This window comes from Lissotriton vulgaris, chromosome 6 (genome assembly GCF_964263255.1).
Source record: "Lissotriton vulgaris chromosome 6, aLisVul1.2, whole genome shotgun sequence".
NCBI classification, from domain to species: Eukaryota; Metazoa; Chordata; class Amphibia; order Caudata; family Salamandridae; genus Lissotriton; species Lissotriton vulgaris.
Window position 1 is genome coordinate 1,904,407,275 of NC_141694.1, and position 18,104 is coordinate 1,904,425,378.

Below are 18,104 nucleotides of genomic sequence, written 5' to 3' on the forward strand. Positions count from 1 at the left end.
AATATGCCATGCCCACACAGGAGGCAGATCCTTCGACTTTCAAGGCGCAACATTTTGGAATAGCCTCCCTTAGTCTGTGAGACTAACCACAGACCTACTCTCCCTCAGGAAGAATCTAAAAACGGGACTTTTAAATACATAATGCGTCTTTTGCGCACGTCTTCCTTCCTCTGTTCACGCGCCAGGACACTGAGTAGCTGTGTGCTATATTAAATACACTATTTTATTTAATTTCTTTTCATGTTACTGGCGCTTGTGTAGCGTGCTCATGTTATGTTACAGGCGCTTGTGTAGGGTGCTCATGTTATGTTACTGACGCTTGTGTAGCGTGCCCATGTTATGTTACTGGCGCTTTTGTAGGGTGCTCAGGTCATGTTACTGGTGCTTGTGTAGTGTGCTCATGTTAAGTTACTGGCGATTGTGTAGCATGCCCATGTTATGGCACTTGTGTAGTGTGCGATCTGCATAGTGATTCTGCTCTCAGAAGTGCTCGTGTGCGTGCAGTGATGCCACGCTGCTGGATCTGCGTGCAGTTTACTGTCTGAAGCTTGAAGCAAGTGATGCTTGGGACACAAAGCAAAGACCTGTTTGGGATATTGTGCGGGAGAGTTGTGAAGGTTGGTAAGTGTTTAGGATGGTGGCGAAAGGAAGACGGGCAAGGGAAAGAATGGCTTTTGGGTGGCTGTGAACAGTTGTAGAAGGAGGAAAAGGTCGGGACATTTGGGAAGTGCTGTGAGCACAGGAGATCAGAAAAGTTGGGAGGGGTTTGTATCTGTGGGGCAGATATGGTGTTGTGAACTGTGGAAGAGAAGGAGCACAACCTGCCAGCCCAGAGAATAGGACCAGGTGAAGGCAGGTACCCATTCAATATCATTTGGTGGCTGGATGGACGTCATGCATGGTAACTGTTTGTCTTTTGCAGAGTTTCACACTCGCACTTTCAGAACAGAAGCCCGACAGATCGCTACTGATCAAGTGTCAAGTCAAGTCAAGTCAGTAAATTTATATAGCGCGCTACATACCCGCAGGGTCTCAAGGCGCTTGAAGAAGGGTGGGGAATTACTTGTCAAATATCCACGTTTTAAGTTGCTTTCTGAATGCTAGGTGGTTCTGAGTAAGGCGGAGGTGAGTGGGAAGTGAGTTCCAGGTTTTGGCTGCCAGGTAGGAGAAGGATCTACCTCCCATGGTGGTTTTGTTGATGCGAGGTACAGTGGCAAGGGCTTGGTTGGAGGATCGTAGCTGGCGGGAGGGGGTGTAGAAGGACAGTCGTGTGTTGAGGCATTCGGGTCCGATTTCGTAGAGTGCTTTGTGTGCGTGGGTTAGGAGCCGGAAAGTAATCCTCTTATTGACGGGGAGCCAGTGGAGGTTTTTCAGGTGACCAGAGATGTGTTCTTTACGCGGGATGTCTAATATGAGCCTGGCTGAAGCGTTCTGGATGCGTTGGAGTTTTTTCTGGAGTTTTGCGGTGGTACCGGTGTAGAGGGTGTTTCCGTAGTCCAGTCGGCTCGTGACCAGAGCGTGGGTGACCGTTTTTCTAGTTTCGGTGGGGATCCAACGAAATGTTTTTTTGAGCATGCGAAGAATGTTGAAGCAGGATGAAGAAACGGCGTTGACTTGTCTGTTCATCGAGAGTGAGGAATCCAGGATGACGCCCAGGTTCCGTGCGTGGTCCGTCGGGATGGGTGCTTTTCCAAGGGCCTCTGGCCACCAAGAGTCATCCCAGGCGGAGGGGGAGGTGCCTAGGATGAGGACTTCTGTTTTGTCTGAGTTCAGTTTCAGACGGCTGTGCTTCATCCAGTCGGCTACTTCTTTCATTCCTTCATGCAGGTTGGTTTTGGCAGTGTTAGGGTCTCTGGTGAGAGATAGGATCAGTTGAGTGTCATCGGCGTAGGAGATGATGTTGAGGTTGTGTTGGCGTGCGATGGCCGCGAGGGGGCTCATGTATACGTTGAAGAGGGTGGGGCTGAGTGAAGATCCTTGTGGTACGCCGCAGATGACTTCAGTGGCCTCTGACTTGAATGGTGGAAGGCGAACTCTCTGGGTTCTTCCGGTGAGGAACGAGGTGATCCATTCCAGTGCTTTTCCTTGGATTCCGACGTTTCTGAGGCATTGTAAAAGGGTGCTATGACAGACCGTGTCGAAAGCTGCGGAGAGGTCGAGGAGGATGAGGGCGTCTGTGTCTCCATTGTCCAGTAGAGTTCGAATGTCGTCTGTTGCTGCGATGAGGGCGGTTTCAGTGCTGTGCTTGGCTCGGAAGCCGGATTGTGAGGAATCGAGGGATTTGTTGGTTTCAAGGAATGCTGCGAGCTGGTTGTTGACCGCTTTCACGATGACTTTGGCCGGGAATGGAAGGAGTGAGATAGGGCGGTAGTTTTTGAGTTCGGTGGGGTCAGCTGTGGGTTTCTTCAGGAGGGCGCTGAGTTCGGCATGTTTCCAGCTTTCCGGGAAGGTTGCGGAGTTGAGGGAGCAGTTGATGATGTCTCGGAGGTGCGGTGCTATAATGGAGTCTGCTTTGTTAAAGATGTGGTGAGGGCATGGGTCTGTGGGGGATCCTGAGTGGATAGAGTTCATCAGACGGATGGTGTCCTCAGTGGAGATTGGCTTCCTGTCATTGAGGATGTTCAAGGGGGGTGGGGGTCCTGCAGGGGGTTGGGTGGGTTGGTCTTCGGGTCGGTTGTCGAAGCTGTTGTGGATGTCTGCAATTTTGTTGTGGAAGAATGAGGCTAGGGAGTCGCAGAGGGCTTGAGAGGGGGCGATGTCGTTGGAGTTGGCTGAGGGGTTGGTAAATTCCTTGACGATGTTGAATAATTCCTTGCTGTTGTGGGCGTTGTTATCTAGTCGGTCTTTGAATGCGGCCTTCTTGGCAGTCCGGATCAGTTGGTGGTGTATACGGGTGGCGTTTTTGAAGGCGTCCTTGGTGCTGGTGGTTGGGTCTTTTTTCCAGGCCTTCTCAAGGGAGCGACAGAGTTTCTTCGATTTCTTAAGATCATCGTTGAACCAGGAGGCCTTCTTGCTGCCTAGTTTGATTTGTCGTTTTTTCAGTGGTGCTAGGATGTCGGCGCTGTTGGATAACCATTGGGAGAGGTTGGTGGCTGCTTGGTCGGGGATTGAGGAGAGGGCTGGGGGGTTTAGAAGAAGCGATGAGGAGATCTGGTCGATGGTGATTTTGTTCCAGTTTCTTTGCAGGGTGGGTTGGGGGTGGTTGTTGGATGTGGGCTTGTTGTAGGTAAAGTGAACGCAGCTGTGGTCAGTCCAAAGGAGAGCTGTGGTGTGGCTGAAGGAGACATGTTTGCTGGAGGTGAAGATAGGGTCGAGAGTGTGACCTGCGATGTGGGTGGGGGTAGTGACAAGTTGTTTAAGTCCGAGGTTGGCGAGGTTGTCCAAAAGGGTAGTGGTGTTTCGGTCGTTGTTCTTTTCAAGGTGAAAGTTGAGGTCTCCCAAAAGGATGTAATCCTCGGAGGGGAGCGCGTGTGGAGTGATGAAGTCCGTGATGTCTTCACTGAATTGTGCGCGGGGTCCTGGTGGCCTGTAAAGAAGGGTGCCTCTGAGTGTGGTCTTGGGGTCGATGTGGATCTGGAAGTGAAGGTGTTCAGTGTTGGCGAGATTGACGTCTGAGCTGGTTGAGATGCGGATGGATTTCTTATGGACGATAGCGATGCCTCCTCCTGTGTGGCCGGTACGGTCCTTGCGAATGATCTTATAGCCTTCCGGGATGGCAATGGTGATGTCTGGGGCTGATGTGGCGTTCATCCATGTTTCTGTTAGGAAGGCGACGTCCGGAGAGATGGTGTCTTTTAGATTCCAGAGGTCGATGGCGTGCCTGTGGACTGAGCGGGAGTTGAGCAGGATGCATTGTAGTTGGGTGGGGTCGGAAATCTGTTGTGTGTTCGTAGATGAGGAGTTGTTCTTGGTGCCGTCGAACTTGCAGGAGTTGCAGGAGAAGGGTCCATGAGTGTGCCCAGGAGCGGCTTGGACGCAGTTGGGGGAACGGCCGGGGTTAAGGGCTAGGAGGGTGGAGGCATCGTAAGTAATGCGGGAGGGGTGGGCATTACGAGGACCAGGGGGTCTGGCGCTGGGCGCGGTCCAGGCGCGGACGGGCGTAGACGGGCTTACCTTTGGCGCACCTTCGGCGCGAATGGGGCGCGAACGCTGCGCGTGGACGCTGCGCGAATCTACAACTGTCATAAGTGGATGGAGAGGGGGGAGGGGCGAGGGGTGGTCAGCAGGGAGGCGGGAGCTGGGCGGGGACTGGTCGGGGAAGGCACAGGAAGCAAACAACAACAACAACATCAATCCCAAAATGGCCTCAGCCGATATCTAACCAGAATGGGGCACAGAAGTCGAATAGCGCAATCTGACCAACAAAGGCACCGGTGAGATCAGGCAGACAACAGCGACAGCAGCGCTACAATATTCTAGATGCCAGGCGATCAACAGCAGCGTTGCAATGCAGGCGGAGCGCCAAGACACACCAATGCAGCAGCGCTACAACACTCTAGATGCCAGGCGATCAACAGCAGCGCTGTAATGCAGGCGGAGCGCCAAGACACACTAATGCAGTAGCGCTACAATATTCTAGATGCCAGGCGATCAATAGCAGCGTTGTAATGCAGGCGGAGCGCTAAGACACAGCGAGGTTCCTTCCTTAAGGCAGGTAAAGTTACACTCTGTGGGTACTTGCGTAAGAGCGAGGTGGGGAAGCAGAGGCACTTCAGCAGGCAGACAGGAGCGGGGAGCAGCGTCTGGAGCGACCGTGTCTGTTGAAAACAGGTGTGAAGAATGTCTGATCAGTAGTGGTCTCCTGGTGGCTGATCATAGCTCCTACGGGTTATAGTTCAGCCCAGACCTCACTCATGTCTCAGTTCTGTGATTGAGATAAGCAACAACCTAATGTTCCATAGAGCTTATCGTCTACTTTCAGCAAGCATGCATAAGCTATGTCGGACCTTTCCTTCTCAAGTCCTGCATGATGTCTGCTTTGGTGGGTGATGGGAGTTTGGGCCAGTCAATTCTGACCATTACCAGAAACATCCTTTCACAGCCAGTTCCTGGTCCACAAGCCCAGTTTCCCTAGAGGGATGTGCTGTATAGGACGTGGCACACTCTTTATTGTTTGGTTGTTGGTCACTGGAGTGCAAAGCTCTGGGTATCGGGCCTGTGGCAGTTCTCGGCTATAGATGTAGGTAGCCCTTAGGGTGGTGGCTTCATTGTGGACACACATGCACTTCATTTACTGTGGTTAAGCTCCTGTGGCATTCTTTGTGTTTGCCATTCTCATTCACCTTGATCATTTTCTTCTAATTTTTGTAGCTAAAAAGAGCGGCTATTTGAGCCGTAGGACGCAAGGCGCTTTAAGTGTACTTGCTTACACCTTGCTCCATTCTCTCAGGGCTCATATGCTGAATAATTTACGTATTGGTATTTGGGAGGGAAAGAAGGCAAAATATTTTGTTTAGTTTTTTGGAGAGGGGGTTACTGCAATAGTTTTTGAAATGTTTGTCATTGCTATAGAGTGAGCCCATACCACTACCACTGTTGAACACTACCACTGTTACCAAACTAATTTCTGCAACAGCAAATTTGTGCCAATCTTTCACAAAATACATTCAACAAAGGAACTACCTCTCCAGACTGGCACCTCGCCTCAAAATCCCACCATACAAGAGAAAAACAGTAGGTGGCACATCCTTCTCTGTTCAAGCAGCCATAACATGGAATTAATTACCCCCCAAACCTACGATCCACAGATAACTATCTTAGTTTCACAAGAATACCCAAGAGTTGGCTGTTTCCTACATAACTGCCATACTCAAACATAAATGTCCAGCATATCCCTGTGTATATGAACATGTAATTAGATTATATGTATGTATCTGGATATTTGCATTCCTTGATATATACTTGTGTATCTATGTATTTATTACCTTACTCCTGTAAAAAAACATTGACTATCTCTGATGCACTACTCTATATTTCACCCTATACCTCTCACAATATATCCTCTACCTCCACTCTGACTCACCCCAACCCTCTTTCTGCTACTGTGATCTCCACAATAGCCCTTTCTAAATTCTTCCCTCCTCTATTCCTCCTTCGACTCATCCCAAAACTCAAGTTAGTACTCTGATCTCCACATCCACTTCTAGAGATTCTTCCCTCCATCCCTCCTTATACTCATCGCAAAGCGCCTCTTACTACTATGGTCTCCCAATAAACTTTCTAGTCTCTTTTTCCCTTCTATCCCCCATTATCATTTTCAATCCAACGAACAGTTACATGTCCACAACTCAAATGAACTCAAATTTCACTGTTCTAATCTACCACTAGTCCTTTGTAGGTTCTGGAGTAGCGTACTACTCACCGAAAAGCGAATCGACTCCTCGTCTGGGGTGGGAAGCGCTATATAAATTCAATTACAATACAATGAGAGGATGAAAGAGCATATAAACACCTCAGTCAAAAAGTGCATCTTGGATGTTAAAATACCCATAAAAAGTCAAACCCTTCATCCCTTCTAAAGACGGTGAAGTAAACCTTAGTCTTCCTAAAGTTAGACTACAGCAAGGGCACAATCACAGGCACCCCAAAAACTGACCTGGACCCCCTGAAAGCCACACTCCATGCAGCGGCCAGACTTCTGTCGGGGAAGAGTCGCTCCAACCACATCACTCCTGCTCTCAAGAATTGTAACTGGCGACCAACTGAGGCAAGAGCTATATTCAATACTGTGTGCATAACCCACGAAGCGCTAGACACTAAAAACCCAATTTACCTCACACATAAATTAACAAAAGCTGTCCAAAAGAGACCCCTTCGAAGCTCTAACAGTCTACTCCTGATTCCACCAAAATTTGAGAGAGCGATATCTTGCACATTTTGATTCCCCAGAAACTCCCCTAGAATTTGGAACTCGCAACCTCAAGATTTACGGGACAATCAATCATTCCCTCACTTGAATAAGAAACTGAAACTGCTACTCTTCGACAAATACCTAAACTCCCCCTTTAAACCGTCAGTACAAACTGCCTCCATCCCACACCCTCTAAATTTGTCTATTGTGGTGCTGTTATACTCCTTTTAATAATTGCATTGAATTTAACTACCCCATGTGCTTTCCAAAAAGTTGTGTTGTTTTGGTGCTAAGGATTAAAATAAAAAATCTCCCACAAGCATAAAAATTCTCATGAAATCTTTATTTTATGGCACGGACTTCTGTCGATTTGGCTAATGTGAATTATGGTTAGATAAAAGAAAATAGATGCTGAGTTTATTCACATATCTATATAGTATGATGTGAATAGAATGTAATTATCTTTTTTGACATAAGTGTTATTCTCAAACAGTTGAATTCCTTTTTTAGACTTTGAATTGACACGTTGCCCATGCTCTGAGAATTCGCAATAGTGGTAAACGTCTGCTATTTATAAGTTATACCGTTCGTACATCCAAATATCACTCTAGTGTTCTAATATTATATCCAATAAATACTGCACCCTGCAGTATCAATTTATTTTGGGTGCAGTAGTATCACAACCAAAGTTGCACGACTTTTGAAATGAGGGTCTTAGTCAGCTCCACTGGTGTTCGAACTTTTTGACCTCTGAAGTATGCTCCGTTCTCTGAAGTGGGCTCTTATTCCTCACTGGTTTGTTAAAAACTCACCATCGTGAAATGAACCCTCTGTAGAGTTGTCATACGCTAAATCTCTTCCAGTTCCAGGAGTCAGGTACTTTTCTATTAGTGGCGAGCTGTGTGTGACACTTGAGGAGGAAGGAATATCCAGCACTCTTGGCAGGCAGCTTGCCTTCTCAGAATGCTTGTATTTTTAATAAGACAATAATCTAGTCATTCAATACATATCAATAACACCATCTTATCTAAAACATTATTTGTTTTTTAAAATAAAATTCAGTTTCATTTTGGACATGATTATTAGCATCACAAACACGCCTATCCTTCTTGTGGAAGCATAGTGATAATGCTTTCTAATTGTTTATAAATTAGGGTCACCCAATGCAGGTCGACTAGGGCCTGACTACACACCCATTCTGGTTCCCATTTTCATTAGTGCATGTAAATAAGATTCAGGTGGATATTGTGAAATCCTGACATGGCTCCTCCCTCAAAGGCTTTTCTGGCCAGGTAGGTTTACATGATGACTCCATGTCATTGAGAATGCGATTCACCAGCACTGGGTTTGTTCATTTGCAATGTCCATCTTTTGAAGCAATCCCCACTGCCCCTTCTCCCTGGAGCACTTTCTTTCTCTCCTTAACCTAAAGCACTCTGCTTGCCTTTCCTTTCCCTCCTCTCAGGCCCACCAAGGCGCTCTATGCACCCCTACTACCTAGGGTGACCAATTGGCATGGGTGTAAATTTCGGACGATGAGAGTAAAAATTCAGGACAAACGGTAAAAATTCAGGACACTCATATGTGGCTCTTCTTTGCTACCTCTTAATGGGTTCACGCAGGGAAGCATCACTTCGGTTTTTCCGCAGCTGTACGTGCTCAGCATATCCCTGCCTCCCTGCAATCTGCTAGCTCTCACCAGGCATCTTCGCTCCCACTGTGTGTCCAGTGCATGGGCCCCCAGTCTCTGTGCCTTGCCGGTTCTTCATCCTCCTCTTCTTACCTTATGCCTGGTTGATACCCTGTACTCCAATGTGTGTCCACCCACTAAATGCACCTCCTTTGGTTTATGGTTTCTCTCTGTGCCCCCTGTGTGTGTCCACTGCATGTATCGCTGCCTTCATAACCTGTAATTCCTTTGTCTGCTTCAGCTCACATTGTCTACTGTAGCCCTGCTCATCGTGTCTCTGCTCATCGTGTCTCTGCTCGTCGTGTCTCTGCTCGTCGTGTCCCTGCTCGTCGTGTCTCTGCTCGTCGTGTCTCTGCTCGTCGTGTCTCTGCTCGTCGTGTCTCTGCTCGTCGTGTCTCTGCTCGTTGTGTCTCTGCTCGTCGTGTCTCTGCTCATCGTGTCCCTGCTCATCATGCCCCTGCTCATCGTGTCTCTGCTCATTGTGTCTCTGCTTCCCATGCCTATGCATCCAGTGCTTCCCCAGTCTGTCTCCATGCTCATCCTATCATTACAACCTCCGGCTATGTTTCATTAGTCTGTGCACAAGCCTACTAGTTACAGCCTGGAATTCTCTCTTTATTCTGCTTGTTGTGGGCCCCTAGGGATAATCGCACCAGATTCATAGCAGCCACCCAACGGGGTGTTAAAAAACAGGTAAAACTAGCACCATCATGCTGCTTAACATTATTAAATACCCACAAATAAAATAATCAGGTGATTCTCTTGGGTTCAATATGTCCATACCCGGCATTTTCCTTTATGTTATGAAGCATTCTCGTTGTGTCCTTTATAAACGCATAGTATTCATTTGCTAAAACAAATCCAGGATTGCTTTAAACTGTATCCCAGAAAGCCCCAAACACCAGAAACACAATTGATACGCTTGCTTATCAATTACTTGTAAAACACACAATTGCCATTACATCAATCCACTACTACAGGCATAAGTAAAAACAAATTATATTTACACGAATAGCTCCAATTCTAGAAAATGCAAGACCTATTGCATGGCAAATACTTGTTCTTTCTTGATCTTGTGCAGCATTGGGAAAGCCGATATGTCTAAAAGGTGAGACTTCTTGACTTTGCCAATATGTGTTTATTAAGGTTGTAAACCTCCTGTTCCTTGTGTAGATCTGGTCAGAGCCTCATCTCTGGAGTTACACTATGTGAAAGATGCCAAAGATCCCAAAATGGGAAAAAAATTGGCCGTCTAATGTCTGTAGATTATGTGGTAAAAACAAAGAAACTCTACAACATATTGTAACTTTGTGCCCAAGATTGCTTGTTGAACGAAAGATGTTTTTAAAACCGCTTTTTAGGGAAATGGGAGTAAGAACATGCAGAACTGCAATCATTGTATGTCTAAGTGGTATTACACCTAGATTAGTTCATCAGTTTGTTAAATATATCCTTACAGTGGAAACAAAATTATGTAAGGAAGACACTGTAATCGATGAAATCCATGTAATGAATGCTATCTAAAATGTCAATGACTCTATAATAGTAAATGTTTTTAGGGATCATGAGGAAATTTTACAGAAATTTTAAAATGTAATTGTTATAAATGTATTATGTCATTTCCTAGATAATATTTGCTGTAAGTACATGATCATCTAATTTGTTGCCTTAAAGTACATCAAATTAGTGGGGACATAGTATATTGATTATTATTCTAGATTAAAATGGTTTTATCAGAATTCTTTGAATAGCATCTAAAGTATTTGTTATGGAGCGCACATTTGCACTTTATTTAACTTTTGCTGCTAATTCATTCATTAACAACTCGTTGCACTTTATTTCACATTTGCTGCTAAATTGTTTATTGATCATCCTACTACAGCAGAACTAAGTATGTATATGAGTGCTGGATAATCTGGGTCTGTGTTTATATTGCTTTTTTAAAACCAGGTTGTAAACTGAATTTGCTCTTTGCTGTTTGTAATAGTTTTAATTAATCAACAAAATAAACTTTACTTTACTTACTTACAGATTATTGTCCGGGTTCTATCAAGGGCTCTCTGATAGTATAAAGGACTCCCTTGCAGCAATTGATTATATTTCCTGCAGTTATTGTGATGCTCTTTGTTGTGTGGTCCATTCACTGGAAAAGGCTCCTAGACCTGACAGCCTTAGGGTGATCTTTCCCCAACTTTTTTCCTGCCTCCCTCCATTTTCTGTGCTCGTTTTTTGCTGGCTTTAGGACTCTGCGTACGTAACCACTGCTAATCAGTGCTAACGTGTTTGTGCTCTCTCCCTTAAACATGGTAACATGGGCTCATACTCAGCTGGCATATTTAATTTGCTTATAAGCCCATAGTAAAGTGCACTACATATGCCCAGGGCCTGCAAATTATTTGCTACTAGTAGGCTGCAGCACTGACTGTGCCACCCACATATGCAGCCTGAAACCATCTCAGGTCTGCCACTGCAGTGCCTGTGTGTGAAGTTTACTGCCACATTGACTTTGCATTTAAAGCTACTTGCAAAGCCTAAAACTCCTCTTTTATTACATATAAGTCACTCCTAAGGAAGGCCCTTGGTAACCCAAAGGACAGGACGCTATATGAGTAAAATGCAGAACATATACTTCTATATTTTACATGGCCTGGTAGTGACAAACAACTAAATTACTGTTTTACTGCTATACGGCCTACTCCTCTCATTGGCTAGAGCTGGGAATTCCTTAGAATACCTTTAAACTGTAATTACTGATTGGAAAGTAGTAGCCTTTTCATGTTTCATATCTTTGCAATGGTAATGATCAATCCCCTTTACTGGTAAAGTCGGATTTAACATTACTATTTTAGTATAGCTACTTTTAGAAAGTGGACTTTTCTCTGCTTGTACTGCTTGTTGTGCCTTACGGCCTGTCTCTAAAACATGTTTGGGCTAGGTGACCAACCCCTGTGTGTATTCCTTCTAGAGAGACACAGACACTGCAAGGGTTGGGTGTGATTTAGAACTTATCTGCATCCCGATGGGTCTTTCTGGGCGGATACGAGGAAGGGGCCCACTCTTACCCATCACAGGGTAGTAGACTGACCCCATACACAAGAATGATAACTCCTTTTAGTAGTCTGGAGTGAGTGCTGGGATTGAAAGAGATACTGATGCACTTCAAAACCACTCTTTTTAGTTTCCCTCATATCAAAGGCTCATTTGGACGTGAGTGCCGAGTCTCTGGTCCCATCAAATCTAACACTTATGAATCTACGCAGAACTGCTGTCAGAAGAACTGTGGTGCTGCATAAAAGACTCAACTGGAGTCTTGGTTTCTCCTGTAGTCCACACTCTGCGATAGGAGGGCGTCAAGGAAGGATCGTATGCCCTTGCTCTGCCTATTGCATCTTTATATTGCAAATATAATGTAGAATTTCTTCAGCACACTTGTCTATGTGGTAAATTAATTGTCTCATTAAATGCCAATAGATTTTCATGATGTCAACCACCGTTTAAGCTTATCCAGTGTTATTTTAATTTTTTTTCCAACAGGTGAAATAAATGCAGGAATGAACAAAAAAGGTGAAGATATTAAACATCACTTGTGTAGGAAGTGATGTTTAAACAGTATACCTCGAAATGTCTTCCCTTGAAGGCTAATGCCTCACCACAGCTTTTTTCTACAGCAGAAAACCCAAACTGCCTAATGTGGTCTGTACTCGGCTCTTAGGGATCACCTGATATACATTGATGAAATAACACACTGACATACTGAAGCAAGTCTGATAAGGTTCTCTTTGAGAGGGAAGAGCTAACCTGGATCAGAAAGAACACACGAAAGAGGAACCGTATGAATATCTAGAAACTGACAACACATTTATTAGGGAGAGAAAGAGCAAGTGCCACATAAGAAAATCATACTGGAGAAGAATAGTATAGATGGAATGACTGTGACTTTCTTTGAAATTAAAGACCTGATGCAGCATCAGGGTATCCACGTAGAGGAGAAACCATATAAATGTAATAAATTGTTCCATAAGAAGACAAATCTAAGGCAGCATCAACAAATCCACACTAGGGAGAAACCGTATGAATATACAGAATGTGACAAAGCATTTATAACAAATGCAAAGCTAAAGCGACATCAGAAAATCCACACTGGGGAGAAACCATATAAATGTCCCGAATGTGATAAGGCATTTATAACCCTTGGAGAGCTAAAGCAACACCAGAAATCCCACACTGGAGAGAGAGCATATCAGTGTACAGAATGTGACAAATCATTTATAACAAATGGAGACCTAATGCTACATCAGAAAATCCACACTGGGGAGAAACCATATAAATGTACAGAATGTAATAAAGTGTTCAGATGGAAGACACAGCTAAAGCCGCATCAAATGATCCACACTGGGGAGAAACCGTATGAATGTACAGAATGTGGCAAAGCATTTATAGCAAATGGAGATCTAATGCGACATCAGAAGATCCACACTGGGGAGAAACCATATAAATGTACAGAATGTAATAAAGCATTCAGAAGGAAGAAGCACCTAAAGCAGCATCAGCATATCCACACTGGGGAGAAACCATATAAAGGTACAGAATGTAATAAAGTGTTCAGATGGATGACACAGCTAAAGCCGCATCAAATGATCCACACTGGGGAGAAACCGTATGAATGTACAGAATGTGACAAAGCATTTATAACAAATGGAAAGCTAAAGCGACATCAGACAATCCACACTGAAGAGAAATCGTATCAATGTACAGAATGTGGCAAAGCATTTATAACAAATGGAGATCTAATGCGACATCAGAAAATCCACACGGGGGAGAAACCATTTAAATGTACAGAATGTAATAAAGTGTTCAGATGGAAGACACAGATAAAGCAGCATCAAATGATCCACACTGGGGAGAAACCGTATGAATGTACAGAATGTGACAAAGCATTTATAACAAATGGAAAGCTAAAGCAACATCAGACAATCCACACTGAAGAGAAATCATATCAATGTACAGAATGTGGCAAAGCATTTATAACAAATGGAGATCTAATGCAACATCAGAAAATCCACACTGGAGAGAAACCATATAAATGTACAGAATGTAGTAAAGTGTACAGATGGAAGACACAGCTAAAGCGGCATCAAATGATCCACACTGGAGAGAAACCATATCAATGTACAGAATGTGACAAAGCATTTATTACAAATGAAAAGCTAAAGCAACATCAGAAAATCCACACTGGAGAGAAATCATATCAATGTACAGAATGTGGCAAAGCATTTATAACAAATAGCGATCTAATGCGACATCAGAAAATCCACACTTTAGAGAAACCATATAAATGTACAGAATGTGATAAGGCATTTATAGCACTTGGAGAGCTAAAGCAACACCAGAAAACCCACACTGGAGAGAGATCACACCAGTGTACAGAATGTTGCAAAGCATTTATAACAAATACAGAGCTAAAGCAACATCAAAAATCCACACTGGGGAGAAACCGTATCAATGTATAGATTGTGACAAAGCATTTATAAGAAATAAAGAGTTAAAGCGACATCAGAAAATCCACACTGGGGAGAAATCATATCAATGTACAGAATGTGACAAAGCATTTATAACCTATACAGAGCTAAAGCGACATCAGAAAATCCACACTGGGGAGAAACCATATAAATGTACAGAATGTAATAAAGTGTTCAGATGGAAGACACAGCTAAAGCAGCATCAAATGATCCACACTGGGGAGAAACCGTATGAATGTACAGAATGTGACAAAGCATTTATAACAAATGCAAAGCTAAAGCGACATCAGAAAATCCACACTGGGGAGAAACCGTATCAATGTACAGATTGTGACAAAGCATTTACAAGAAATACAGAGCTAAAGCGACATTAGAAAATCCACACTGGGGAGAAATCATATCAATGTACAGAATGTGACAAAGCATTTATAACCAATACAGAGCTAAGACGACATCAGAAAATCCACACTGGGGAGAAATCATATCAATGTACAGAATGTGACAAAGCATTTATAACAAATACAGAGCTAAAGCGACATCAGAAAATCCACACTGGGGAGAAATCATATCAATGTACAGAATGTGACAAAGCATTTATAACAAATACAGCCCTAAACGACATCAGAAAATCCACACTGGAGAGAAATCATATCAATGTACAGAATGTGGCAAAGCATTTATAACAAATAGCGATCTAATGCGACATCAGAAAATCCAGAATGTGATAAGGCATTTATAGCACTTGGAGAGCTAAAGCAACACCAGAAAACCCACACTGGAGAGAGATCACACCAGTGTACAGAATGTTGCAAAGCATTTATAACAAATGGAGATCTAATGCGACATCAGAAAATCCACACGGGGGAGAAACCATTTAAATGTACAGAATGTAATAAAGTGTTCAGATGGAAGACACAGATAAAGCAGCATCAAATGATCCACACTGGGGAGAAACCGTATGAATGTACAGAATGTGACAAAGCATTTATAACAAATGGAGATCTAATGCAACATCAGAAAATCCACACTGGAGAGAAACCATATAAATGTACAGAATGTAGTAAAGTGTACAGATGGAAGACACAGCTAAAGCGGCATCAAATGATCCACACTGGAGAGAAACCATATCAATGTACAGAATGTGACAAAGCATTTATTACAAATGAAAAGCTAAAGCAACATCAGAAAATCCACACTGGAGAGAAATCATATCAATGTACAGAATGTGGCAAAGCATTTATAACAAATAGCGATCTAATGCGACATCAGAAAATCCACACTTTAGAGAAACCATATAAATGTACAGAATGTGATAAGGCATTTATAGCACTTGGAGAGCTAAAGCAACACCAGAAAACCCACACTGGAGAGAGATCACACCAGTGTACAGAATGTTGCAAAGCATTTATAACAAATACAGAGCTAAAGCAACATCAAAAATCCACACTGGGGAGAAACCGTATCAATGTATAGATTGTGACAAAGCATTTATAAGAAATAAAGAGTTAAAGCGACATCAGAAAATCCACACTGGGGAGAAATCATATCAATGTACAGAATGTGACAAAGCATTTATAACCTATACAGAGCTAAAGCGACATCAGAAAATCCACACTGGGGAGAAACCATATAAATGTACAGAATGTAATAAAGTGTTCAGATGGAAGACACAGCTAAAGCAGCATCAAATGATCCACACTGGGGAGAAACCGTATGAATGTACAGAATGTGACAAAGCATTTATAACAAATGCAAAGCTAAAGCGACATCAGAAAATCCACACTGGGGAGAAACCGTATCAATGTACAGATTGTGACAAAGCATTTACAAGAAATACAGAGCTAAAGCGACATTAGAAAATCCACACTGGGGAGAAATCATATCAATGTACAGAATGTGACAAAGCATTTATAACCAATACAGAGCTAAGACGACATCAGAAAATCCACACTGGGGAGAAATCATATCAATGTACAGAATGTGACAAAGCATTTATAACAAATACAGAGCTAAAGCGACATCAGAAAATCCACACTGGGGAGAAATCATATCAATGTACAGAATGTGACAAAGCATTTATAACAAATACAGCCCTAAACGACATCAGAAAATCCACACTGGAGAGAAATCATATCAATGTACAGAATGTGGCAAAGCATTTATAACAAATAGCGATCTAATGCGACATCAGAAAATCCAGAATGTGATAAGGCATTTATAGCACTTGGAGAGCTAAAGCAACACCAGAAAACCCACACTGGAGAGAGATCACACCAGTGTACAGAATGTTGCAAAGCATTTATAACAAATACAGAGCTAAAGCAACATCAGGAAATCCACACTGGGGAGAAACTGTATCAATTTTCAGATTGTGACAAAGCATTTATAACCTATACAGAGCTAAAGCGACATCAGAAAATCCACACTGGGGAGAAACCATATAAATGTACAGAATGTAATAAAGTGTTCAGATGGAAGACACAGCTAAAGCAGCATCGAATGATCCACACTGGGGAGAAACCGTATGAATGTACAGATTGTGACAAAGCATTTACAAGAAATACAGAGCTAAAGCGACATTAGAAAATCCACACTGGGGAGAAATCATATCAATGTACAGAATGTGACAAAGCATTTATAACCAATACAGAGCTAAGACGACATCAGAAAATCCACACTGGGGAGAAATCATATCAATATACAGAATGTGACAAAGCATTTATAACAAATACAGAGCTAAAGCGACACCAGAAAATCCACACTGGGGAGAAATCATATCAATGTACAGAATGTGACAAAGCATTTATAAAATATAGACAGCTAAATCAAAATAAGAGGGTTCACACTGGGGAGAAAACGTATGAATGCATTGAATGTGACAAAGCATTTATAAGCATTTCTGTTCACCTGCAGGAAGGGAGAGGTCTTCAACGGCGGCAGAATTAAGGACTGTCTGAGCGCAGTCTTTGCGTGGTTTCAGCGGCACAGCCTGAAATGCAACTCAGACAAGTCTGAGCTGCTCTTCTTTGGCTGTGCCCCAGACCCGGGCTGGAAGTCGTGGTGGCCCCAGGACATGTTCCCCCCTGAGACACCATCAGCTCAGGTAAAAAATCTCGGAGTGGTGTTTGACGATGAACTTTCTTTTCGTCCCCACATCCTGGGACTAGCAGGGAAATGCTTCAGCATCCTCAAGATGCTTAGAAAATTTTTGCCCCTGCTTTCTTTGCAGTACCGCAGGAATATAGTTCAGGCGTTGGTGGGATCACGCCTGGACTATGCGAATGCGCTCTTCGCGGGCCTACCTAAATATTTGTTATCTAGGTTGCAGGTCATACAGAATTCGGCGGCCAGAGCCATCTATGGCCTGCCGAGGAGAGCGAGAGCCTCAGCGCTCTTAGCCAGGCTTCACTGGCTACCAATCGCGGAGAGAATTAAATTTAAACTCCTCACATTGGCGTTTAAAGCTCTCCATGCGACCGGCCCTTTCTACCTGAGGAAGCGTACTGCTTTCTATGTGCCACGGAGGTCTCTGCGGTCGGCGGACCTGGCCAAAATGGAGGTGCCTGTGGTCAAACGTGTGCGGATGGGAGGTCGCTCCTTCCAACACGTAACAGCTTGCCTGTGGAATGCACTCCCTCTTTCCCTCCGGAAAGCAAATAATCTCTTGGCCTTCAGGAAGGAGCTGAAGACTCTGCTCTTCACCTAGTAACCCGCGTTACTGCAATTTGCTTACCTTTTGGTTTTTCTGTTTCTAGGGGCCTCTTTGCTAAAGCGCCGGGACACCCTTTTGGGGTAGCCGTGCGCTCTAAAAGTGTGGCTAACATTAACATTAACATTAACATTAACCAAAGGAGAGCTGAAGCAACGTCAGAAAATCCCCAACGGAGAGAGACTATTCAACTGCACTGAATGTGAGAAGGTATTTATCGGAAAGTCCCATCTTATGCAACACCAGATAGTCCACGTAGAAGAGAAACCCTATGAATGTATATAATGCAACAAGACATTTATTACTAGGCAAAGATAAATACTACATAAAAAATTC

The 18,104-nt window shown here is 43.7% G+C and overlaps 2 pseudogenes across 1 annotated transcript in view; both read left to right on the top strand.

The window, feature by feature from the left end:
* Positions 1–14,770, top strand: part of LOC147709864 (uncharacterized) — a 182,251-nt pseudogene extending 167,481 nt beyond the window's left edge. The window contains exon 2 of the transcript XR_015296743.1: positions 12,075–14,770. The product of XR_015296743.1 is annotated as an uncharacterized LOC147709864 (transcript). The remainder of the gene's footprint in view (positions 1–12,074) is intronic.
* LOC147709865 (uncharacterized) lies at positions 14,765–17,005 on the top strand (annotated as a pseudogene).
* The last annotated feature ends 1,099 nt before the right edge of the window (positions 17,006–18,104 follow it).